Raw genomic sequence first — 27,686 nt, forward strand, 5'->3', positions numbered from 1 at the left:
TTATACAAAAGTCCACTCAGCTCCTTTTCCTCTTGAACTAGATAGTGACCCCAAATAAGGGTAGGTTGCCAAGAAGATGGACTGGGGATAGACATAAGGGAAAGAATGATAACTAGAAGTGGAATTCGATATTGAGCAGATACTTTCCATGTAAGTAAAGAAAGATGCAGGGAAGTCAGGGTTTGGATCAGCTCCTTCTGATGGTGTAGGGCTGAGACAAAGGTAAGAAGGGGGCTATGTGAAGTGTCACCACCACGCAGTGGTTCTTCTCACAGGAACAAAGAAGCCTCCCTCCTCAGGACAAAATGCAGGCAGCTGTGTTATCCAGCTATGGGATCAAATACTATCTGAGGTTTTGAAAATGGTCTGGTACGCTATGTGATGACAGCTATGTGACAGTAGCCTTCTGTGTTTGCAGACAAGCAACCTAACTTGCCATTACAAAGCTCCTCAGCAGCAGAGGAAAAGAGCAGTGCACTTGAGCTGGAGAAACCTGCAGGAGGGCTAACTGTGTATTTCTTTGTCCTTAGAACCTTGCACAGAAGTCAGAGACACCTCTCTCTGCCACATGTCACATCTTCCAGGGAAAGATCACATCTTCCAGGGAAAGAGCAGCCAGGGAAACGCTGTAGCTGGTATCCAGAACGAGTAAAACTGTGAATCAGGATGGTAAATTCATACTTTTGTCATCTCCAGTCAGCCTAGGAAAAGTTGCCCAGAAGAGTAATGCCGAGGATAATTAAGCTGTAACGTACTAGTTTTCCAGCAGAGGGTAGCATTCGTATGTGGAAAAAAGATTGTGCCTCTAACTAGTACCTTCGGCTGCATCTTTTACAAAACCTGGGAACTGCAATCTTTTCCCTTCTTTTTAGTTCATGGGTAAGTGAACTAATTATCCAATCCTGAACACGTAATAAAATATGGAGAAGTATTATATCAAAAATGTTAAGTCAAGATTTAGGATTACACATTGAAAATTATCAGCAATGAAATGACTGAGATTTCAGAAGCAAAGCTGACTTGAACTCTCTCCATATCTTGCATTTTGCATATTTTACAACACAGACAGTATTATAACATTGATTATTTTGATGATTATATATAGGCAATTTAGGAACACCTAAATCAATCAATCTCGCCTTGGGAGTGGGACCTCAATTGAGAAGGTATTGAACTCATGAGTATATGTATCTGTGTGTACGTAAAATCAATGAGACAATGGCTATAGTAGCAGACACACACCTGAGCAGTATTAAGTACTTCTAGGCCCTTGGCTTTTAAAAAGTGGAGTAGTGAGACAATCTATCCATGCAAAAGCAGCTAAGTTAGTAGGATTCTTGGAGCCTATTTTTTTTCCAAATTTTATCTTTGCTGCTTCATTCTTTCAGAAATCTAATCTAGTCCCCACAAGAAACTTGTCCCTGTTGAGAGGCTGAGCCATGCTGGAGCTACTCTGCTTATCTGTGATATTCCTTCCTTCTAGCTTCTAGTTGTCCTTTTGTCTGAATTAATGTCTTTACAACATGATATCGCTTAACTTAAGAAACAGGGCGGTGCATAAAGAGGCTGAAAGACATGCAGGGGTTTTGGATGTTCCAGCCACACTACAGAAATGATTAATCTGTAGGGATGCTGCGCTTTCCAAGAAGATGACAACTGTGATTAGATCAAGAAAAAAATTTGGGAAGCGATGCTATGTAAACAGATGTTAAAGGGATGGCTGGAAGTATCCATGTTTTAAGGTGCTAAATTAAGGTCTGGACTTCTTGAGTGCACCTATTTTTCAGAGATGTAATTCATGGTAACAGGTAGAAGCTGACTGAGCAGAGAACAAATTTGTTAATTTTATATATGATTTTGTGACACTGACTATCAGATTTACTGATCTTGTTGGTTTTGCCATACTGCAAATTGGAAATGAAAATAGAGCATAAAATGTATTTTGTCTTTGTGTCTTTTTGATAAAAAATATAGTGACATGAAAAACCTTCAAAAAATTCGGTTGGCTGTGTAGGTAACCCTTCAGAAAAATAACCATTGTTCAGAAAAATAAATGTCTACAAACTTCTAGTTTATTTTCAATTCTTTTTCTGAGAAAAAAAAAGGAATAATACTGTTAATTCTGTTGAAAACTAGAGTTCAATAGTGAGCCGGTGATATTTTCTTTCTAATCCTGTAACACTAACCGTATTCATGCCATAAAAATACTGTTGACTTCAATGCGAACCATCTCATACAAAGATTCATAGAACCAGGGCCTGAGGATGTACAGAAAAGGGAAATAAGTTAATTGAAAAGAGAAAAAGCTGTTAAGGAAAGAGGGGCAACAAAAACATGCAGAAAGAAAAAGAGAGAATAAGGCAGACTATTAAAAAGGGGAGGAAAGGAAAGGATGACATGAAAAAGACAAAGTTTGACTTTCTGTGTTGTGAAATTTAGACATTCTTCATAAATACATATATCTATCCATGTAACTCAAAAGAATGCATAAATTTAACTGTATTTTTCTGTTGGAAATGATTGTTTTAAGTGTATAGTATTTATAATCTATTAATCTAAGTAATTTTAAATCCTTCAGGAATGATGAAGTAAAACACTGCCTATTTGCTTCTTACTCCAATGTTGCCTCCTTTTACTTCTCACTTTTCCACACACAAGAAGTCCAGTTAAAAAAACCCAGAACTGATATACTCAAATGTCAGCTTTTTCATATCTGCAGGTGCACCTGTGCCTCCTAACACTCATCTGATTCTGTACAATAAAAACAGTAATTGAAGCCTTGCCCTGCCTAAACCAAAATACCATGTGATCCAATGTGATCTTGCTTTTTTCCTCCTCCTGCAATTCAAAATTTCCTATACTTTCCACAGATCTTCCAGCTGCCCTAATAGCTACATCCCACACTGGCACCTGCCTCCCCTCAAACCTGCTTTCCACCTGTTCTTTATCATCCTTTTTAGGTTCTCTGGAGATTCCCGCCCAAGAGCCCCCTCAACTACATTCAAGTGCTCAGGGTACAAATGCCTTCCTTTGCCTTGTGCTCCTCTTCTTCCCAAACCACTTCACCTATTCTGTCACCTCCTTTGTTCTATCACACTTAGAGGATCAGTTTTCAGCGGCTTAGTGTTTTTTCTTTCTTAGTGTTTTTTCAACCTGTACAGCGTTGAGTCAAGTTATATCTGAATCCTTGGTTAATGTTTCTAGAAATAATTACGATAGTACAAATTGGGGAAAAGTAGAAAGGCCTTCTTTCAGAATCTACAGCTATTTATGGATTAATATATTCATCCTTATAAATGATAACTTCATTCATATAAGTGCTGGAGTCATATAAATTAGGCTAATTCACTTCAGTGAAGTCATACCGAAGTATTTGTAGGATTGCAGCTACACTGCCACTTGGAACTCTGCCTTCAACAACTATCACAAGTACCTACATGTTGCTACAGGGATAAACTTAATTTAATGTACAATCTGTTATAGGTAACAGAGAAAAGAATGCTTCCAGTCCACAATTCTGAGGCACCTTAAGGAAAAAATAAATGAAAGAAAAATATTCAGTTACCCCTGCAAAGGAACACAAAGCTCAAGAATCCCAACAATTGAAAGAGAAAAACAATGCTGGAATTGGTATTTTGGGTGAGAATGGTCACTCATCCCAACTGCAGAAAACACCTTGGATATTTGGTAAGCTTGCCATGTGGAAGGCTTATCCAAATTTTTTGCTAGTTAGAGGATGCTCTAAATCTTTTGAAGCATAAATCCCTTTAAAAGGCAGAAATAACAAAGTGTAAAACAAAACTAAGAAAGTCCAGTATATATGCAGGAAAATCTACTCCACCAGAAAAGGAGAAAAAAAAATCAACTCTTCTGATAAACTTGTTTGTCCTTCTTTGCAGAATACCTTGCAAAAAATACATGATCTCATGCTGTCCACAGGGGCTTCATACCCAGTGAAGGACATAGCTTTATTGACATCTTGTTTTTACTTTCACCACAGTAATGGCAGAGATTGTATCAGAAAGTTTTAAAAGCAAAGTAGAGGTTAGATCCATTTTCGATACTCTAAATTAAAAGAATAAATGAATCACCCAACTGTAGTTAATGGGCAATTAACATAATTCTGGTCCGGTGTAGCTGAAAGATAATGAAAAAGCTGATTGCAAATGAACCAGCAGTAATGTGGGAGGTCATAATAGTCCCATAACTCTGAATGAGAAACCAATTTCTCCTCTAACAGTAGATGCTTTGATTGGTGAAGGGCTTTATCATACTATGAAATTTGCCTGTGATAGTATGAGAGAAGAAAAAAAAAGATCTCCTGTGTAAAGGGTGGATGGCTTACAGAACAGGTACCCTGAGCAACCCCATGAGCCTGTACTAGCTGTCATAAACTAGAGGGTAATTAGGAGTGCAGTGGTGAACAGAGAGGAGAGAAGCATCTATCTGAGTAATGAGTTCACAGCTGTACTATAGCAGGACAACAACCCACCATGGGAAATGCAACAGGGTGTCAGGCTCTGTTCCAGCCTGGAGACTGGATGTGCTGATGCCCTCTAACTTGGCCCACCTCCTGGAGACGGTGTAATCTCTTCTTTGTACTCAATTTGTTCTTAGTTAAGGATAGGGTAATGGGGTGGGATGAATTCCACCCACAAAGCTTTTCTCTCTACTTACCATCCATGTCCTGATCCTATTAAAATTTAAGATCTTGTTCAGCAAACTGTCATCAGATAAAGTAAATTACATTTAATACTAGTGGTAATTCTCTGAAAATCAAGAGAACAGTTGTGTTTGGGGCAAAGTTTGCCACTTTCCCTAGAATTCTAAGTAAATCAATATTTAGCCCTTTTGTGGCCTTTGAGGGGGAAAAAAAGGTAATCATATTAGAACACTGTAATGGTAAATGAATCTACGTCCTAGCAGCAGATGGCACAGTAATAGTGTGCAGATAAACACACACAAAAAAAGAACTAAGCCTTCAAACTGTATTTTTTTTTCTTGGTAATTGTCATCTCTGTTCCCATGTCTTTTCTATCAGGCTGAATAAAATGATGGTGGACTTAACAGAGATGGTGAATTTAACAGAGATGGTGTATTTAATCCTAGTGCTAAACTTACAGCATGACAAATCAATAGTTTATTGCTGCATTATGCAAAACAGAAAAAGTAAATAGATAAAGTGACAGTCCTTAATACTCAGAAATATTTAGCATAACTCATGGGGTGCATGGATTACAAATGACTGTTCAAGGTGGATTTTTATGTGACCTTTTGCACCATTGTCCTAATGCTAAACTATCCAGTAATAGAAGTCACTAAATCATTTGAGATGACTTAATCTTCTTGGTGTGTAGCGATGCATGCAACTCTGACATGGGATCACCGATGCACGTGACCCCAAGCAGTGAGTGCTGTAGTAGATATCTGTAGTTCCTTCATCCTGACTAGAATATCCATCTTTGTGGAGTCCATAATGTAGTAGAGTACTGGGTTCAACATGGAAAAAGCTTATATACCAAGTCAGGTATTACTGGCCCTCCCATCCAGTCATTCAAATAAACACCTCTCACATAAAGTTTAAAGTAAGACTTGTTGGGGTAACTCTGAATATATTGTATTTGTCTACTGAAAATTAGTAATAGCCTAAGGAAGAGTAGGAAATAACTTTAATTCGCTTGGGAAAGTCAGTATAGCTTTTATACAGGAGAATCTTTTCTTTCAAATTTCACTGGACTTCTGTAAAGAGATCAACATGTATGTGGATGGTGTTCATTCAGTTGACATAATCTACTTAATTTCCAAAAGACTTCTAAAACATACTTCATGAAAGGCTTAAAGAAAGTTGAGTAGTGCAGGATAAAGGGAAAGGTCCCTGCATGGGTAAGTAACTTGTTAAAGGATAGGACACAGAGAGGAAAAGGAAATGGATAGTTTTTGCAACAGAGTGTGTTCCACTCTTGGAGTTCTGTTGGGATCTGAGCTGGCACCTGTGATAGTCAATGTATAAATAAATTATTTGGGAAGGTGGGTACGTAGGGAGTTCAGAACATTTGGTGATGATACAGAGTTACTTAAAATAACAAGGACAAGCAGTGACCAAAAAAAAAAAAGCCCTACAGAGAAACGTTATGAGGCTTAGTGGCTGGGCAATTAGATGACAAATGAAATTCACAGTAGATAAATGGAAAGCAATGCACATGGGAAAAACAATTCTAACTCCACATATTAATATGATGGAGTTGATCATTACTACTTAGGAGATAGATCTGGGGCTCTGATAGATAGTCCTATGAAAATGTCAACCCAGTGCTTAATAGCAGTCAAGAAGGCAAGTCAAATGTTAGAAAATATTAGGAAATAAATGGAGAGCAAACCAGAGAACATCACTGTGCTGCCACAGAAAGCCATCACTCAACTCCACATTGAAAACTCTGTGCTGAATACTGTCTGGTCCCCTTCTTTCAAAAAGAATACAAGTAAAACAGAAAGTTTTAGAGGAAAGCAACAGAGATGGTCAAAGCTGCAGAGCAGCCTTCATATTAAGAAAAGCTACTCAGCAACTACAACAGGTGATGTTAGCATACTTAGTCCTGCAAAAAGGGTGACCCAGAAGAATATGACAGAAGTCTGAGGAATTATTAACACAATGAAGAGAATGGATCTTGACCCTTCCCACATGAGAACTAGGGCATATCAATGAAGATCACTGCCTGATGATGCTGCAGGTGTATGATCTAAGAGGGGAAAGTAGACAGGTAGGTCAATCATGCATTGAGAGTTACCAAAAATACAGAGTCTACATTGATTTAGGATAAACTTAGCCAGAGTCTGGGAGAGCAACAAGAGCAAGTATCATGCAGAGACAAGTGCTAAGCTAATTAGACCTTTGGTCTCACTAGCAATGGCTCTTAATATGATCTTACACTCCTACAATAGATTGCCACATTACGGATATTCAAAATGTGGTTCACTGACTAAGATGAGGGAGGAAAGATGAAGGAATGAATAATAAACTTCTCGTACAATTCAGGCAAATGGTAGGTATCTTAAACTTTATGTAAAAACAGATTAAGGGCAACTAGTAGCTGGCAGAAGGTAAGCCACACTTAAGAAAAGTGTATAGCTTCACATAGTCCTTCTTAACTCACATGAATCAATCTCTTCATTTTCTTTGATTACTTAAACAGGACATTTCTTATGTGAGAGAGACACACTTTTCCTCCTTCTACTTTCAAATGATTTATGACAGAGATCACCTTATCTAGTGATCTGGGACAATTTGCCAGGCTCTCCCACAATCTTCCAGTGTAGTCTCTACCTTAAAGAAATATTTATACTTTGTTCACTATAAAGAAATTTGAATGATTTCAGATAATTAAGCCAACTGGGAAAAAAGAAAAGGATCTGAATTTGAAAGAAGACTGAGGGGGGAGCAGTGTGTGTGTGTATAAAAGACTTAAATACATTGCTGTAAAGGTGGCATCACCAGAAGTAGGTCTCTAAATTCTCCCTTTTTTGCATGCAAGGATCATCTCAGTTTTAAGACCTTACAGATATAGCATAATTTTGTGAAATAATTTTTATGCTCTGGACTATGACAAGTAGCAGGGGAGTTTGCTCTGTCCTAGTGTATCTACCAGAGCTGCTATTGTGGGAACTCTTTGGTGCTTTCTCAGGGTTTCCGAATGAAGACATTGCCTGAATCCTTCCTGCTCTTTATTCAAAAAGACTACTACTTGAACAGTGGAAATAAAGTATCCTACACAAGAGCTACACCCAGTGTGTCTGCTGCACTGATTTCGTCCTGTAATGGCAAGCTCATCTGCGAGGTTCTAACATCCAACATTGCTTTGGCAGCAAGACAAGCAGTTACAGCTGATCCACACATAACCTTATCGATTCTAATTCTCCTCCCAGTCTTCCCAGAATAGCACTTGAAATGGGAGCCATTTTTCTCTCCCATTTTTCTTACTATAGATCTGCTTACTGTTTCTGTTATCAGCTTTCCCAATATGCATTATCTCTGTGCATTATCAGTTACAACAAAGTGAAAAGAAGAAAAGCTCTCACTGTAAAATATTAAACTTAAAACCTCAGTTATCTGATCAAAAGCTTTGGCTCTTTCTCAGGGAAGAGAGCAGTTTTCAGGTTATTGCCCATAGAAGGGCCTATTCTTATTAATCAATGCAGCTCAGCGCATTATTCGATGGATAATCATGCTTGGTGAAACTGGCCTGGTTGCTTCCTCTGTGGATCGTTGCTTGCAAGAATGTATTAAGAGAATGTATTGCAATCTTGGCAAAAATTGTCTCCTCTTTGTTAAATTCTTGTCTGTACCAGAAACTATCACAGGGCTTTAAATTCTACTTTGGAATTCTACTTTTAGAGCTCAAGTGGGATTTATATGGTGCTTTGACCTGACACGAGCTCTCTGCACAAGGCTTAATTTAGCCTTGCATGCACTCACTGCTGAAACCGCTGACTGTAATAAATTGAGGAGGGCTTGTTCTACATATGTCTAATAGACTTCTATGTATCTTAAATGTAGGATTTTTGTGATGACTAAAATTTCACCAAATGCTTGGAGCACAATAAAAATGGTAAATTATGTTTCTAAGTCACCTTTGATTGCCAGAAGCATCTGTGGTTCTTTAGTGAGTGTTGTAGAAAAATGCCAAAACCTTATTTTAAGAATAAATGAAATAAGATTCCCAGGTTAGATTCTCAGCTAAGAAAAATGTCCCCTTTTCAGCCTGGTATATGATCACACTGTCGTCACCTCTGGCTCCCTGTACTTGCATAAATTTTGATCTGTTGGCCAACTTAAACAAGTAGATAGAAGGGCACGGTGGAAGAGGTGTCACAGATATTAAGCTCCTTTGAGGTTCATTGGGTAGAGGAGAGAGATTACTAATATTCCATTAACAGAAATATGCTTAGCCCATATCAGACAGTAGAGAGGCAAACAGGACCGTACAAAGACATAAATATAATGGAAAATTAGATGCCGTTAATTTTATTTCTCATGGATAACATGTTAATGTTGGTGAAGAGATACAAAAGAGATCAAGATCTTTGTGTTCATAGCATTGTTAGTTTTGTGTGCTTTGATGTTTGTGGTTCCAGCTGCAGGTGCAAACTGGGCAGCCATAAGTGGAGGCGCTTAATATAAAAATATAGATTAAAGAATCAGTCCTGAGTGTCTTGCCCGAGTTCAACCAATGATGGGAACAATTACATACATTGCTTCGAACTGTCTGGTCTAGATAAATTTCTGTTTGAAGCCTGAGCTTGGGTAATGAAAAATATTCCCAGGATGGTCTCAATTTCATAACTACACATTAGATATAAGCAAAAAAAAACCCCAACCACAAAATGAAGCCAAACAACTCACAGTAGTAGAATAAAGCAATGAAGAATGACAAAACCAATGAAGAAATCCACAATGTGCTCGCCTGTGCCTCACAGTAATTAATGCTTTTTGAGATATTAGATAAACTTTTCTTTGTTGTAATAGAAACAGATTTCCCAGATCTCCTATTTTAGCTCACAAGCTCCACCTTTTCACATCTTTGTCTGAAATTAGACACATTTTCTACCACTTTAATAAACGTGGAATACAATTTGGAAATTATCTGTTTGCATCAGTGCTGGCAATGAACAATAGCTCAAATTTTGAGAGTCAAGGCTTCAATAATGAGGCCTGATTTTCTTAGCAATCAGATGCATACACATGCATACACACACGCACGCACAACACATGTCTTTGTGAATAGGGCCCAAAACAGCTGCAACCTTCCAGAAATTAATTGGATTCTGGATCATTTGCATTTTTATATAGTTTACCAACAAAAGATGGAGATAGCAAGTTTATTAATGTGAAAAAAGAGAGAGAGACAGAGAGAAAGAGAGGGAGGGAACGCGAACATTTCAATTGAGCCACTAATCCAAATTTTAATACACACTGTGACTATTCACCTTATAATACTGCAGCAGATCCTCCAAGGTGGAAATTGATATGCAGGTCTAAACTGCAGGCAGCTGTTAAGGACTCCTACTGATGCCTAGGGCCTTTACAGTTCCTCATCTGGGTAGGCATTATGATTTGATAATGGCCATTTTCAGACAACACCCAAGGCAATTCTAGGATTTGCTGTCACAATAGAGACACTGAAAATAAAGTCAGTGTAAATAGATTAAGAAATTGACAGAATAACAAGGCAGAAAGAATTAGAATGAATACACAAATGGCAGATGACAACTCAATGCATTGTGTTGCAGAGATGGGATAAGGAAAGTGGAGCTGGAGGGTTTATCTGCTGCCTGTTTGCCTTCAACCTGTTTCCTGCCAGTGTGGATGCTTGTTTCATTGAGAACTGAAGTCTTTATTAGAAGATTTCATATCTGTCTTGCTATCCATTGAAAAACTTCCTTTCTGCTCAATTGAAAGGGAAAGCTCCTGATCTGTAGAAGTCCAAGGCAGCTACAGCTTTTCCAGGCAATAAACTAGTGACCAGTGGGTAAAACTGAGACCCTCATTTCACTTGGGAACAGGAAGAAAATACTGACTTGATATTCAGAGGACAGACTGACCCTCAACTCCTAAGGACGCTGATATGAACACTGGATGGCCAGGTGGCAACAAGAACTTTATATTATGTAATTAATTTACAGATTTCTTAGCAACGCTTGTGCTCAGTTTGTATGTGAGGCATGAACTGTCCTGCGGGATCCCTTATTTGATGTCTTTTTCTTTGGCTGTTATTTGTTTTCATTGTGATTGTGACTTCATCTCTGCTCAGCCCAGCCCGAACAATTAAATCATACCTCAGGAAACCAGGTACAAAACTAACTCTTGAAATGCTGAGTATGACTTCATGTGTTGAATAACAATGGATAGCAAACAGTTCATTGGCTGGTCTCTGTATGACAGATCCAGAGCACATGCAGAGATGGAATATTGAGTGACGACATCTCCAGTAGGTTGTTGGGTAAAGAAGGGATAAGAAGTGCTGTAAGGAATAAAATGAAAATGAGCGCTGTGTTAGTACACAGCTGGATAAGGATCCAGTGAACTTCAATTCCATATTAGTGCAGTAAGTGCTTCCCAGGACTGTCACACCTGGTGCACAGCTTTTCTGTTGGCTCATGGAACAAAAGCTGGATGGGAGCTCACAGGAAACCAAGGCAATAGCACTGCATAGGACTGGTCTGTAGCAGCAGGTGGTCAAGGACACCATATAGAAGCAAAATGTCCATCTTCTTCAGCTATATCAGAACTTTGGACAGCAAGGTTAGCTGCCAACGAGACACTGGAGTGAAAGGTGCTGCTCTGACAAAGAAGGAAAGAGTAACTTCGCTACACTAGAGCTACACAAGCAGCAAGATATACCCTCAATTATCCAGTGCAGCTCTACCTTTTCCTTCAAGCCCTTTCCTATTTACTCATTTCACTAAAATCACTGAGAAGCCTTGAGACGGCTCTTATGTTTGAACAAAGTGAATCCTGAATGTTCGGTGCAGGGTATTCAACTTCAGTAGTCTGGAGGGAGGTTAGGTCATTTTGAGTAAATCACTTAGTTTTGCTTGACTTCATGGGAATTAAGCCAGTGCTTGAGTACCATGTTGGATCCGGGACAAAATTATATGTGTGGTTTGCATAAATAATAATTAAATCTTTTATGATTTTATACATGCCTCTTGCCTTCTATGGATCTTGTGCATATAAATTTTCCATCAAATTCTGAAACACAATGCAATGAAACAACTTTGATTGCCTTACCTCTTTCTTTCTTTCCTCCTGCCCCATTTCTTTTGAATGGTGAGGGGTCTCCATTATTTTCCTGTATTTTCCAGGGTTTCTTTTCCTTTGGCATAGTGTTTGACAGCTTCTTCTGTATAAACTTCGGTCACAGTGCCCACTTCTACCACTTCTCCTTCCTTTTTTTATTTATCTTCCTCTTTGCTTTCTTCCAATAGGTGTTATTTTTATTCCTCTTTCTCTGGGTGTTCTGTGCTACTTTTATTACTTGTTCTCCTCTTTTTCTGATTAAATTACAACCTCTCTTTTTCAGTTTTTATATTGATCATCTATTGGCTCTATTCTTCCCCCTTAATCTGTCCTTCAAAGTCGGAGAAAGAGATAAGATAATGGCAGCTATGGCCAAACAAAGAAGTCAGGCATTGAGAATTAGGAGAAAAAGGTTGAGTGTCACAGAGCCTTCAAGCATGAGGAAGGACAAGGTAGAGTAATAATTATGAAAAGAAGAGGAGGAAAGGTTTCCATAAAGAACACAGAAAAAAAAAGATAGGAAACAAGGGTAGTGGGGGAAAAACTGCAGTGCTACTATTTTATTCTCAATGTTCCCTCCTTTTTGAAGAACCTGAAGCAGCAAGGAGTAGAGAGCTCCATTTAGCCTTAAATCAATCCTGTTAAGAGAAATACTTTGATTACAGTTAGCTTGCCAGCATTTAGAAATGAGCCAGGAACACGGCCAACATTCTTCTGGCTGAATACACAGGTATGGTGAGACACGGTACAGAATGATAAAGTATCTAAGTGCACCAAGCCCTTATTTGTCTAACTTTTGTTAACCTTAGCAGAAAGCCTGCCAAGTTATTCTGGTAGTATTGAAAAGCCAAGCAAGTCATAGTCTTATAACTAGGCAACATCCTGCATGGCACAAATAACCATATTTGTACTGCCTACAGGCTTCATAGTTTCCTGCTTTTGAGTCAGTCAAGAAATGTGAGCAGTGTAAGCTTGAAATCCTGACCCCACTGAAGTCAAAGGCAATATATCCACTTAACTTCTATGGGACTAAATGCAGCTAGTTTCCAATTAAAAGGGAGCTCACTGAATGCTGTTTGTGTGAGTGTATATAAATAAAATGGTTTTAAAAAACACTGGAGGAGAAAACAGAAAGCCGATAAATATTAGGGCAGGAGTGATGGAGGAACTACAGGTAAAGCAAGATCATGAAAGGACCAGGGCTGAAAGAGCAAAGGAGAAAGCATACCCAGACAGGACTGTAAAAGGAACAAAATTGTCAGGGGCTGCAGATGTTGTGAAAAGGAGAATACAAGTAATGAGAACTTAGAGCCATTGTAAGCAAAGCAGAGGTTGTTGCTACCAAGTCCTTTAGCAGGAGGGTTGGACTAGATGATATCCAGAGATCCCTTCCAACCCCTATCATTCTGTGATTCTGTAAGTAGGAGGAACTGTGGGCCATGACAGCAAAGAGTGGGGCTCAGGATGTGTCTGCAGAGAGAAAAGTATTCTGTGTTTATGCTTGGGAACCTGGTGCAGTATTGCCATAGCTTTGTATCTGTTTACTTCGTAACTGTAACATATATTTTGTTTTCAAAAAATATGACACAGATATACTTCTTAAATATTCCACATCTATAGCACTCATTTTCTGTATTTCAAGGGTTCCATACCTGAAGTTTGCCTGGAGACTGCCCTCTCCAAGACGAGAAGACAACACCAGGGGCATCTCTGCTCATGTGAAACACTCTATTTCACCTGTTAAAAATCTTGCAATGCCTCTCCAAGCAGAAATACAAATATTAGACTGCTGCTTCACTAGGCAATAGAAATTCATTATTTTCTTCTCTGTAGTGAGAAAGCACTAATAAAGCTCTAATTTCATTCCCCGAGAGGCAGCAAAAGGGAGAAGCTGTTACACCACCAAAACCAAATCCTGGTAACAGATAACAATATTTGGTGTTAATTTTCTCTTGTCTTGTCAGAATTAATTTAGATTTCCAATGGATAGGTGTTCCGCTACTCCTTCTGGGAGCATAATCCATTATTCCTAATATCTTCTTCTAGATTTTGTCTTCGCGTTTCAATAAGATAATTTTTTCTTTCCCCTTAGCATTTACAGTGTATAAACATTTACAACTTCTTACATTTCACCTCAGTTACTCTTCCACCTAAGCTGCCTATACTTGACTGTGTTATTTTTTTCCATGCTAGTTCATCTTGCTGTTCTCCTTCTCTGGATCTGCCTTAGTTTAGCAGCTGCACTCTAGCAACACTCTAAATCAAATACCTAGTATTCTAGCCAGGCTACAACAGAACTACACAGAGAGGGCTATTAAGACAGGGCTCAGTGATGCATAGCTTTTGCACATGCAGTCTGAAATTATGCTACGCTTCATTGCAACTGTGTTATGTTACATATGCATGCTTAATTTTCTGTTCACTATTACCTCTTTATGTGGAAGACAGTGGCATTAGGCTATTCAGCTGGTATATACTCTTTGTGAGCACTGTTTGAGTGTGAGTAACGATATCATTAAAAAAAATCTGAAGTCTGAATTGGGGTACTGTGGAATATACTCAGAAATTGCAATTTTATTGTTTAGCTGTTATATTATGAGAGGTCTGCAGCTTAGCAAAATACATACTTTTTGCAGCTAGTGCACTTGCTGAAAACAGGTTTTTGCTTTGTATAGTTTGAATAAAGCCCACTAAGATCTTACACTAACTGGACAAAAGAAACACTTCTGTCCATTAGAAAACAATTCTAATGTTCTAATGGATGCGGCTAATTCAAAGAGGACTTAAAGACTAAAATAAGAATTTTACCTAGGCTTGGTAAAGAATTTATACAGCGCTCTCCTAGGATATAGAATCATCAGCAATACATCTGTGCTTGCAGAAGTGCAAGTTCGGGCACTAAATACCTACATAAGATACTCAGAAATGCAACTTCTCAGGAGGAAACACTCCAGAAATAGGTGTATATATAAACAATTTCAAATAGAGTATTGTTCTCCCTTCAGATACACAAGATAGGATCTGCCTGGAACAACCTGCAAATGGGAAGCATCTTGGGAAGCATCTACGACAGTGTGGTATTAGTACTTCATTAGTATCTGTAAATTATGCTGGGATAAAAGATGAGAAGGAGCTGAGAAGGTATATTTTTTTCCTTCACTGCCTTTGTGTTGTTCCTCTGCAAAAGAGAGAATGGTCTAGCAGCATGGATGCAATTTCCTTGAGAAGATGTGACAGCAGCAAGTGTAAATGTACCTATACTAACTGCTAAATTAGTTTTCCTCAACAACTTGGACAAGAACATAAGCTATTCACATTTGCCTGGGACCCATGGTATATAGCCAGATGGATAGTTTACACAAAGCCTAATTCACATACCACTGCATTTCACTGCTGTTGTTAAAGTTAGGGTTGCTTAGGAAGCAATTAGTCATCCTTGTTGCATTATAGACATTGCAAGCATACAAAAGCGAAACACGGCCCTTGATCAGTCTGCCTTTCCTTGATCCTTGTCACAGCTTCTCCTACACTAACTTCCTACCCTGGACACCACTGGTTGCAGACCAGGAGCGACGCCCTCCAGCTAGTGTATGCTCTCCTCTTCAGATAATGAAGATAGGATCGGCTTGAGACGCTGCAGGATGAGAAACTTACAGCGTGAAGTCAGCTAATTCTGTAGCATTTATAAATCATTTTTCAGATAACGGATGCCATTCAGATTATTATTGGCTCCTTAATCTAGTTTGAAATTGATAAAGCTAACATAGTTTCACAAGCCAAGCCATTTTCTCCATGGGTTTAGAAACTGGGTTTGTGCACAACGTAGGCTTAAACTAAGTTTGACCCTATTAGTGCTGGCAGCCCAACCCATGTTTAAATCAAGACTGCATGGAGTAGTAAGTTTTTATGCCAAAGTAATAAAAACTGTAATGAGACACACACATACACACTTTGCTATCACAACGGATATACATTGTGTCCTAGGCATACTTTTAATCTATATCTAACTATTTTATTAGTAACAAAGCACCTTTCAGTCATTACTAGAACCATTAATTTAAGTATCAGCATTGCCTGGATGTACTGTTCTCCTACAGTGCCTAGGATGTCCATGCAGTCATTGATTTAAGAGACAATATCACTTGCTTCCAAGTTTATGAAGCAATAAACAGCTCCCGCATATTGATGAATGCAGAGGTGTTTGCTCAGCACATTTGCAGGGGACGTTTATTACCCAAGTGCTGTGCTTTAAAAGCAAATGAAATCGCAACTATTCTCACTTTCTTCTGCTGGGGGGAAGGGAGAAAAATACTGTTGTTTTTAATTTGTTTCTCCACTTTCCCTCTGTCTGTGACTCATTAAAATCACTGACACAGCCATGGACGTTTCCCTCATCCACACAGTTGATTTTTTTTTTTCATTTTTTGCTTTGGTGGTTTTCTTGGAACTGGTTTAGAATGGGGTGCAATTGCCAGAGTACCAGAGAGATACGACTAAGATTATTTCTTTGTGCTTTATTACCCTATTATTCCCTTCCAAGGGATTAAGTTAGCTCATCAGCATAGCCACTTAGAGTTACTACACTACCAACACTACAACAATATTAATTGCCCTGTCCATTTAATAAAATAATCAAATAATTTTTAATCTGCAGAATTGGGATCATGAGAATGTCAGGGATTAAAAGATGAGTATCTGGATTGTACACTTGGCAAATGTAAACACCTTTTAAGTATATGATACTGTGAAGAAAGAGAGGGTGGAGGAAAGAGATGAGATTGATTACAAAGCTGCATGCCAACTGAGTTGTTATCAGGATGCCAAACAGAGGGAGCAAACCGTGGAAAATGTATTAAATTATCAAAAACACAAAACTGATTTATAGCTGCTGTAGTTTCTCCTTTGCTCTTTGTTCCCATAGGAAGGATCTTAGGGATAATATTTTCTTACACAAAATAAATATTTCTAGTTGTTATTAAAATATATACAAACATTTTTAAATTGTTTTCATTAACAGGGCTGGGAATTAAAACAGAAAGACAATCAAATGAAAAGTTGGAATACAAAACCTAAGAAACAAACACTTTCCAAAATACTTGAGATGAATGGATCATTGAATCTTCTGGCTTATATGAAAAGTCTTTAATCTAAATAGCAGCATATCCATTGTTTCAAGAAGAGGACGTTTGAAATTTCTAGCAGAGCAGACAATTTCTTACTATTACAATATAAGATTAGGGAAAAAAATATTAACTTCAAATACCTCATAATATTCATTAACTTCCTTCCTTGTTCATCTCGGTATGTTCTTTTCTAATTTAAGATTCAGATACAAAAACCTGCATGCATTTTACTAAACCTTTCATCCAAGCAGTGCCATTAAAATCAATGGGACACATTTTTAGGACAAACCGGCCTTTAGCAATATTGTGACAAGAGGCTGTAAAAGGCCTTTCTTTTCCTTCATGTTTGAAAAACGCTTTCAATCTATATGGAGGTGTAAAAATTATGACATTAAGAATTAATACTTCTATTTAAAAGTAGAAAAACTTCAATTGGTCACAATTAACTAGCTTCTACTATTTTACACAGTTCTAATAGGTTTTGACAATCACACAGACTGTTGTTAGGGGAGTTTATTGGGGCAGGGTAGGGGGTGGCCATTTAAAACCATAAATATAGATTCTACTTTAGCATAGCCAAGTTGGCTGCAAAATGTGTATTCTAGAAAGTCAAGAAACTGAAATTAATGTTTCTTCATGCTTATAATTCTAAATAATAGATGTGCAGAATTCTGAAAGTAGAATTACTTAAAAAAAAGTCATGGTGATAAAGGACGGAGCCTGTGCTTCAGTCTGGGAATTGAAATGAAAATGAGTGTCTTCATCAAATGTTTTAAGTTAGATCTAGTTACCTCAAGTGTGAAAAAAAAAATTGAAAAGAATGTTTACTGTGTAGGGTTTTTAATGTATCCTGCTCTATAGCAACTGGGTTACCCTGAGAAATTATATAGGAAGAATGTTCAGTTGCTTGGTAAATTTTACTACATAGTTCTCTCCACTGTTATTAATTCTATCTGAATACCTCTGCAGAAATTCGTAGTAGACTTCACTAGGTCCACACAATGACCTCATTCTTTGCAGGTCTGGGTATGACAACAATCTGCTAAAGTGGTAGGAAGGAATGGTGGCATGGGTGAAAAGGAGGCATCTCTTTGATTTAGTGTACCCAGGGAACAAATGTGAATGGCAATATCTAATAGCACAGGGCTACATTGCCTAATAAAGAACTTTCAAATAAAAAACATATAATGAGAAATATCTGTAAAATATATCAACATAGTAAGAATCAGGCTTGACAATATATACTGATGATAAAGTGTAAAATATATCGAAGACTTAGGATTAAATCAGATTTTGTGTTTGTTTATTTTGAAGAAAGGTTTTAAAGATTTGTTTCTTTTATTCCCTTTTTAGGTTGTCATTGTGGAAGTAAACTGAGTATAATTTCAATGTCCTAGTTCCAGGTTTTCAGCTTCATAAATTTTTCTATATGGAAAGCTCAAGAAGAATTGCTTTCTTTCCAAAAGATGTTTTCAAGATGATTACTGCCTCCTATTTTTCTTTCTGGTCACCCTATTTGGACTTCCCCATCCCCATTCCCCAAAGTAATGAGAGCAAAGTAAAGCTGACGCCAGGAAGTATAACACTGGTTTCTGATGCCACGAGCTGAAGAGAAACATCACGAAGAAGAAAATGGGGACAGTAACTAGTCTTCTCCTTTATTCTGTTCCCTGTTGAAGGTAAACAAGCACCTCATATTCCTACCTGTAGTTGGAGAACTCATGGCGCACAGCCTGAACTTGAATCCGACCCTAACATGAAGCCTTTTTCTAATGAAGTGAACTCCCACTCTTTCCAGCTATTTCATTTGTACAAAGGGGCTTAATTAAGCCTTCTCTTTAGCCAGAATTAGGGGTGTTTACCATACCTTCAGCTAGAGCAGCCACGGCTTAGAGATCACAGGCTTACTTGACAGCAGCCACTAACACTTCCCAGCACAGCAATATTGTATCCAGCTACAATACCATATACGATTTCATTTCAAAGCCCTTTTGTTCCAGCAGGGGTCCCATCAAGAAAAGCATACACCAAAAGTATAAATTCATAGAAAACATCGGCTCCCTACATGGATAAGAGATGCGTGTTAAAGGAGGAAAATAAAAAGGAATTATATCTGGCTTGCTGCTTATGTATGATTTTATATCTATTAGCATAATCAGATTTATCATTATTCTTACGTATCTCTTGAGAAGCGCAGCAGACAATTATTTATTTTTTTAGTAGTAAAGAGAAACACCTCTTATAAGCACCAAGTGACAAGGGTGGGAACTGAGCTTTGAGGCAGGGCAGTACTTAAAATCCATAACCTCTGTGCAAGAAGGACACTTTGGATGAGCCAGTATGCATGAAAAATACATACATACTGGAGACCCTGAAAGGAGAGTAGTCCCTTCCTTAATGAATTACTACAGGCAAGATTTGCACACTGGATTTATTCACTCCCTCCTCACCCTAGAAAACACTACCACACGCTCACCTCCTGAAAACAGCTGCACTTTTGATGTGTTCTTAATACCATTTGTTATTTCCTGGCAAAACTGAACTGTGGCTCACCCTCCAAAAAAAGCAGACGTAGATCTATAAAAACTATCTTGCTATAAAGGACTCTATAAAACAGTATGTTTTAATTGCTTCCTGGTTTCAGCAAACTGTTTTATACTCAAAGTTAACATTAGGTTGACACTGAATTTCTTCAGGATTTTTATTATTTTAAAACATAAATTATCAGAAGCTATTTATTTTAGCATTTGCTTTCATGAATTGAGGTAGCATTTGTGTGACTGATTAAGCATTTAAAAAAGCAGCACAATCCACCCCAGTTTTTAATTAGTTGCACGAATTATCTCCAAGCACCGTAAATTTAATGTCATCTCTTTTACAATAACAAAATAAATACAGAGCAGGTAACAACACATTTGTATGAATCAACTGAGTAGTCTGTGTAGATCACTATTACACTCATTTGGGATACAGGAAGATGATACTGAAGTTGTTGCCCAAGGTGATGTGCTCAAACCGATGGCTTGGGTTCTGAATCAGGGAGACTGACAGTTCAGGAAATGAGGATGCTTGGTTTTGTGCAGAGAAAGACCAGAGGTTTCTGCACCACCACTGCCACCATACAGAATTGTTTAAGAATCATAAATACAATCAATTGAGCAATTGCTGTCTTTCTTGCCAAAAATACATGAAACAGTCTCTGCATCAGACATGTCCAGAAATGTTTTGGTGCTCAGCCAGGGAAGACTTTCCCTTAATAATGTGACTTCTTGTTGATGTTGAGCCTGTAATATGGCTACTCAAACGTATTTTAAAGTTTTATTAACTTTGAGACTCTTCAGAAATCTGTGTCACAACAAACTGGTATCGTTCTGGAGAGGAAGATAAACAGTAACTTCTGTAAGGAGGCTCTGGCACTGTTTATCTCTCAAATAAGATGCCAGCTCATGAGGTTAAAAAACAACCACGTGAAGTTTTGCATTACAGATTTTCAAAAGAATCAGATGAAAACAGGTGACATGCAAGGGAACTGTAAGCACACATGTTCCTTAGAATACAATCTACAGTCATTAATAGCCTGCACCCAGATATCATGTGGTAAAGAAAACCATGGTTGATCCATAAGCACAAAAGGGTCAGGTGGCTGTTTAAATACACCTAGTTTTTGTAAAAAAACATTCCACATTCTTTCCCATGGAGGACAGGAATGTACAAAGAAAAGCAGCACGTTACTTAAGGGTAAGTCAGCGTTCCGTGAACAACACTGCAAATGAATCTGCACAATCTGAAGACTTAGCCCTTTTCCTGGAGCAGTCAAAACTTTATAAGCCACAGGAGAAGCAAGATTGAAACTCTGCGTCAGTAACGATCTTTCCTGTAATAAGCACTCTTCCAAGGTCATGCGTTCAAGGGAGCTGACAGATGAAGTCTGATACATCTAGCTGCAGCAACCTAGGATCCTATTCCCAGTGTTTGTCTGGATTCACTTCTCTGCCATGCGTTGACATGGAACAGAATGTGTACTCACACTTCAGCCCACTTCAGCATCGTCACTGGAGGTCTGTGCTGCAGAGACAAGCTGTGAACTGAGCTGCCTGAGATGCAGACGCTGTTTTGCTGCCCCTGCTACAGTGGCTGCAGCCTCTGGCAGAGGAGGCCAGCTATACTCTCCTTGGCTAGATCTGCCTGAACTTGCCTGTTGAATTCACTAGGGCGCACTACAATTCAGAGGCTTAACTGCAACCCCTGCAGATAAGAGCTTTCAGCTGCCAAATATTATGCAGGATCCCCGATGGGCTCGGCAGCCTATGTCAAACCCTGTGAGGTTGTAGTTACCATCATGCTGCAATCATGTATCTGAACTGCAGGCTACAATTGCACCTTAAGAGAAGCAGCGCTGAGAAAACATAACAGAAATCTGTCTAGCATGCAATGCTGTCTCTTAACAGCAGATGCCTAGAGCGTAATATAAGAATACAAGTACTTTAAAAACCAGAGGTAGCATCAAAAACTGCTCTTGTAGGAATCTAGCTAATTGCTTTTGGAACTCATATAAACTTCTGACTTCTGCATGAGGAGGAACTCTAAATTATAACATTTTCGTAAAAAGCATCTGTTCCTGTTGCTTTCAACCAGGCACTTAATAGTTCCAGTAGCAGCACTTGATGTCTTTTGGATTTAAAAAAGCAAGAATTCCTTGTCTACTTCCCTACGTTTCTCTGAATTGTCACCGTCTTCGGCCATTCTGAACGTTTGCTCATTCTTGTTACTCTTCTCCATCTTTCCTACTTTTCTAATTAGATAGGGGTAGCATGCTGTCATCACCTGGGCAGGGCCACCAGCCCAGCAGCTCCATAGAATCATGTGCACATCCATCTGTGATGTGCACCTCTATGCTCCTCACTCACTCGCAATCACATACCCTTGACTACAGGCTCATGAATGATTTTGTGTTCCTCTCAGGCCTTTCCACCTCTTATATTTTGTAAAAGGGTGAAGGGTCCTTGCAGCAACAGAGGCTCTCAGTAAATACATCGACTGAGTTAAATTGTAAATTTGTGCTGATATTAGATTTATTAATAGCCAAAAAAATTCTGAGATGCAACTTCAAGTACTCATTTTTCTCTCTAGCTTCTTGGTCTGTTTGGTTAGAGTCACTAAATTAACACAATGATTGTTTCTAAGAAACTATGAAACTGCATTACAGATTATTAGGTTAAAAAAAATAATCATAATTTGGGATAAGTCTTAGTAAAGTAGGGATTCTGTTTTCATGTTCCTTCAACAATTGCAAGAGGAAAAGGTGAATTTTAAGAAGAAAGCTGTCTGATGCCAGAAGCTATGGCTTGGGAAAAAAAAAAAAATCATTGTATAATCACAGAATCACAGAATAACCAGGTTGGAAGAGACCCACCGGATCATCGAGTCCAACTGTTCCTATCAAACACTAAACCATATCCCTCAGCACCTCGTCCACCCGTGCCTTAAACACCTCCAGGGAAGGTGACTCAACCACCTCCCTGGGCAGCCTGTTCCAGTGCCCAATGACCCTTTCTGTAAAGAACTTTTTCCTAACGTCCAGCCTAAATCTCCCCTGGCGGAGCTTGAGGCCATTCCCTCTTGTCCTGTCCCCTGTCACTTGGGAGAAGAGGCCAGCACCCTCCTCTCTACAACCTCCTTTCAGGTAGTTGTAGAGAGCAATGAGGTCACCCCTCAGCCTCCTCTTCTCCAGGCTAAACAACCCCAGCTCTCTTAGCCGCTCCTCATAAGGCCTGTTCTCCAGCCCCCTCACCAGCTTCGTTGCTCTTCTCTGGACTCGTTCCAGAGCCTCAACATCCTTCTTGTAGTGAGGGGCCCAGAACTGATCTACTAGTTGTAGATGATAACATTATGATGCCAGCCAAGGCCCAAGACATACAGGATGTCACTTGGCTTCACATTCTCAGTTTGTGCAATTAAAATTAGAAGATTAATCTGTTTACAGGAAACTAGTGAAGCAAGGATGGTTGTTCAGTGTCAGATATGAGTTTAGGCAACAGGATTTTATATTCACCTTAAGTCTATTTCATGTTTTTTCTTTTCTATCTCTCCTTTCAATAAGGAGAAAAGACTTTTTTGAGACTGGCAACACACACTCTTGGAATGACCGTGCTTTTTGTTTAGAGCCTTAAGAGGAAAAGTGTAGCTGTGGGGAATTTGTGTCTAGTGAAGTGTCTTTACAGAAAAAGAAATGGTAATCTCTGCAAACTGTGAATGGAATGCTGGAAAAAAAAATGCAAAAACCAAAACAATCCTATTACTGAGCAGAAAAAACCCAAAAAATCCCCAAACAAACTAAACCACAAAGGAAAAATACTGTGAAGAAATTCTAGCCCTCAAAGAACTTTAGCCAGCCACATTTACTGTTAATATACTCAAACTAAACAGTTCTACAAAACATTATTTTAACAGTGTCCATAGTAATGCTTGATTGTAAATTAGCCATGTCTTATTACTAAGCTATTTTAGTGGGAATTGCCAAATCAAACCATTATTTACGACTTGTAACATTACTAAAGTAATAAAGATGCATAATCTGGAAGGCAGGGTATGACTGGCTATGAATATTCAAAATGAGTCACATATTTTCTGTATTAGACAGAGTATATTTGCATTAAAATAAGAATTCATCATTACCCACAAATTTGTATAGGTCTCCCTCCCATTGTGTCTAAACCTGGAAAAAGCGGTGAACCTGTACTCTATGATTTGTGTATGGAAAAAAAAGAAATAAGGTTTGATTAATTTCTCCCCCTCCCCTGCCCAATGTTATGGAGAAATATGATGTAGGCAATATCAACCACTAGTTTTCTACAAACTTCCCCAAACATAAAAAAACCTCTACTTGAAAGTGACTATTAAGTGGTTATACAATAAAAAATATTAACTATCATATCAGACCGCATTAGTGCCTTTAAAGAAAAGTTTTATTCTTTCTCCCTGAGAACATATACTTTTTATTTCATTGGAACTGAGGGCAAACACCTGTTTAAACTGTTCTTGAAAATAGTAACGTTCAGATTTTGTGGTTTGCAGTAGAATAACCTTCCTGTAGTTTATATGCCAAGGGTGGCCCTACTCTACTGCAGCCTCTGCCAGTGGTAAACTAGACTTGAAGAGGGAGTGCAAAGGAAATGCGTTTTGACCCAGGACCATCTTTGTCTCTTGATCTCTTTGCTGGCAGGCACTTGCCTCTACATGCAGTTAGCTTCCTGCACTGCTGATAGCCTCTTGGAAGAATTCACTGTTTAAATATTGCTGTCAGTTCCAAGAGTAACAACTCCTTTTTACTGCAGGAAAAGCAACCTTACAGTGAATGAAAGGATAAAGTAAAACACGGTGGACTATGGGCCACGCTATTCTATGTAGGCATAGAGCAGTTAAGCCCTTTGCACCTCTGATAAACGTGAAGGACGTGTCTTTTATCCTCTCTTATCTGTAAGGTTTGTCCATATAGCAGATCACAGCTGCACTCAGGAGCATTTTCTAGAAACGTATTTTACCCAGAAGCACATCTAATGTTGTTGATGAGGGGGTGCACTTATGAATGCCTTGCAGATTAAATTATGTTTCTGTTATTCCTCTTAGATCAGCATCCTAAAGCATTAACTTGTGACACACGTGGAGCAGGAAGGCAACATTGTCCTCCAGACTATATATGAGATATTTAATAATGTACAGTTATTAAAACATACATGTTTGATCATACAGAATCATCAAAGACAACTATATGCCTTGATTTGCTTTCAAAAAGTTTTACAGTAATTTTTCTTTGTATCATTGCATTGTCATTGGGCCAAACTCCAAGTAAGTGTCCAAAATGCATAACCAACCGTTTTGCAGAAAACTCTTGTTGTTATGGGATGCAGCTAGAAATAGAAGCATGGAAATACCTAGATGGAAATCAGTTATCATCCTGTCACACATACAGCTCCCAGGTTATACGTAAAATCCGTGAACCTTAGTCAGTGTGGTAGCACAAACCTAGCCTGTATAGGTAGTGCGTCTGTGTGTAGGCAGCACAAGGGGAACTTTGTCCCAGCATCTCTCTTCTTTAATAGCATTTTCATTTTTGATCCCCCATAACCTCTTCCTCCTTTGGCAGCAATTCTTCACTTTTGCCTCTGATTTTGTGCATATCACTTGGAAGTACAGATTATCCATGAATATGGACTACTTGAAGACATTTTTTTTCAAGGAACAGAATTTTTAAAGTATCAGTTATCAGAAGCACAGTGTGTGGAAGAAAATATGGATAATTCACTCAATCCCTGTATCAGTGCGTTTGAAACCTAGGAATCCAATCCTTGGCTCTCTTGGTCAGGCTGTAATTTCAGATACTGCTGGGCAGCTATCTGAATCTCTTTGCATGTTTACGTGGCCAGTACCCACATCTGACAGGTTCACACCTGTAAATCTGATTAGCAGACAATGTTTGACTTGATTAGTCAAGTGCAAAGCTCAATGCAGTCAGACATTTGAAATTCAAGATTTCCTGGAGCTGTAGTAACAGATTTGAGACCTGAGCAGTGTGCAAATGAAGCACCAGGAGCCACACATTCTTACAATATTTCATTTCTTCATGCCCAGTGGGTACTGAATCAGAAACTGTTTGGAAGTGACATGCCCCTCCCTTGCTAAATGCCTCAGGATAAACAGTTGTTCCCATCAGAGCTTTTCTGGAGCTCCTTCAAATGAAAAGTAGCCAATTTGTGCAATAGCAACCAGCAATTCCAGTCTTCTATTGACTACTGTCTGTGCATTTGGTGATCCCTAAAGTTCTAATGGCTGCTTTCAGATAATGCCTGCACATGAGGAAGAAGGACTATATTTTCCCTCTGGCCTTTTACAAGGCTTTTCTATCTGCAGTCTCTGAGTTTATCCTCTTCTTTTCCTATTACCCTTCCTTTCCTGTGACTCCCGTTTCTCCTCAAGTTAATGCCAATGCAAAACCTTCTTTCTCTTCTAACACTCTGTCTCAGTGGAGCATTTGTGATAGCACATATTATGGATGCTCTGTGAAATCAGTTCCAGGGTAATGATATGCTATGTATGCTTAGAAATGCACTTATGTTTCCAAACGCCTCCTTGCATAATATTGAGGTTAGTGAACCAAAACCATGAGTGGTTCTGTCACCATAAGGAGACCAAAGAAGACACATATGACTATAGATAGAGACGAGTCCTAGTTATTATGGGAAAAAGTCATGGAAGGGTTATAATCTATTATTTATACCTACGCAGCATACGCGTGATATTTTACTATCCTGTAACAAGACATGGATCTTTGCCCCTTGATCCGGTAGGACCTGGAATATGAGAGAAATTCACACTGCACCGAAGTAATTGCAGTGTTGCAAACTCCTAATACTGACACAGTTTGTAAGAAATAAAGCAAGATTTATTTTCATGCTCTGCACATTAGAACACATTGCAATAAGTACTCTCAGGAATAAGTTCCACTCTCCAGTACCACATCTGAATATTGGTATTCAGACTATCAGAATATTGGCCTAAATTAGGTCAAAACATAGTACAAAACCAACAGGACATTATGACAGGACAAAGTAACGGTGGAAGGAAAAAAATCAATAAGTACAAAGAAAGGCTGAAAATTGCTTTGAGGTGAGAAGAGTTATTCCCACAGAAAGACTGTTTGCATTGATTTAATTTCTGACATGCTTTGTTTTCAAGACTTGTAATGATCTATCACTATGCATTCTGAAGCATTGTCAGAAGGCTTGAGCAAAGTCATGAATAAGCAAGAATGGGAAAGAAAAACTTTGTCTTCATGCCATCTGTGAAGGGCAGGAATCACCTACAGGCATTAAAACATTAACTGGATAAGCAGGATAGGCAGGAGGCTGGAGTAGAACAGAGTTTAGAGAGCAGAAACTGAGGTGAAAATGGGAGACATAGCAGGAAAATCATAGATACAGTGCTTTAATAATCATTGCCTTTGCATTAAACAGCATGGGAAAAAGCCATTGCTCCAGAGGCAAACCCAACAGGACCAACATTAAACAGGCTTTTCTGTCATGCACATGTTATTTTCCTATCCATTTCTCCCTAGCCACACAAGATCTGTCCCTTCTCCAGTGCTGTAAGTCTACTCTCCCCTTTCTGCAGACAGCAGTTCTCCCTTCCCTCCCTCCCCTCAAAACTCAGAGGCCTCTCTGAAACCTGCAGAACGACATTTAAATCCAAACCAACATTTGCATTGATATGAGAACTACTTGCCAATAAAAACTCATGACTTTTGTGAATACATAAAAAAAAATCCAAACCCTAAATTTACAACACTATTTAAACTGAGAAAAGCCGTGGAATAGCTGGCTTTCATTTGGTGCTTATCTGAACGCACAAACGAATATCAAAAGGCTTTTCCCTGCACCGTTTGCTTTATCACAAAGCAGCCACTGGGAAACTCAGCAAAGATTTCAGTGAATTTGCATTAAGACCAATGTGAGTTACAGTATCATTTTGCATAGCACAAGATGGTTTCAGAATTTGTTTATTTTCAGAGCAAAGTGCTCCTTGCTTCAAAACAAAGCCTGTATACAAAAAAGGGAGTTTCAGGGACTGACCTGCTAGTGTCATTAACTTTCACATGTTCTGCCTCCTTTCTCACATCTTCCGAGACATGTGCGAAGGCACAGTGATTGGTAAGGGTGGTGCAACTGGTGCCTCCTGTCATGGAAGAGGAAAGAAAGTGGTGTACTGCTGCTGGA

This window comes from Phaenicophaeus curvirostris, chromosome 2, assembly GCF_032191515.1.
Source record: "Phaenicophaeus curvirostris isolate KB17595 chromosome 2, BPBGC_Pcur_1.0, whole genome shotgun sequence".
In the NCBI taxonomy this organism is placed as follows: domain Eukaryota; kingdom Metazoa; phylum Chordata; class Aves; order Cuculiformes; family Cuculidae; genus Phaenicophaeus; species Phaenicophaeus curvirostris.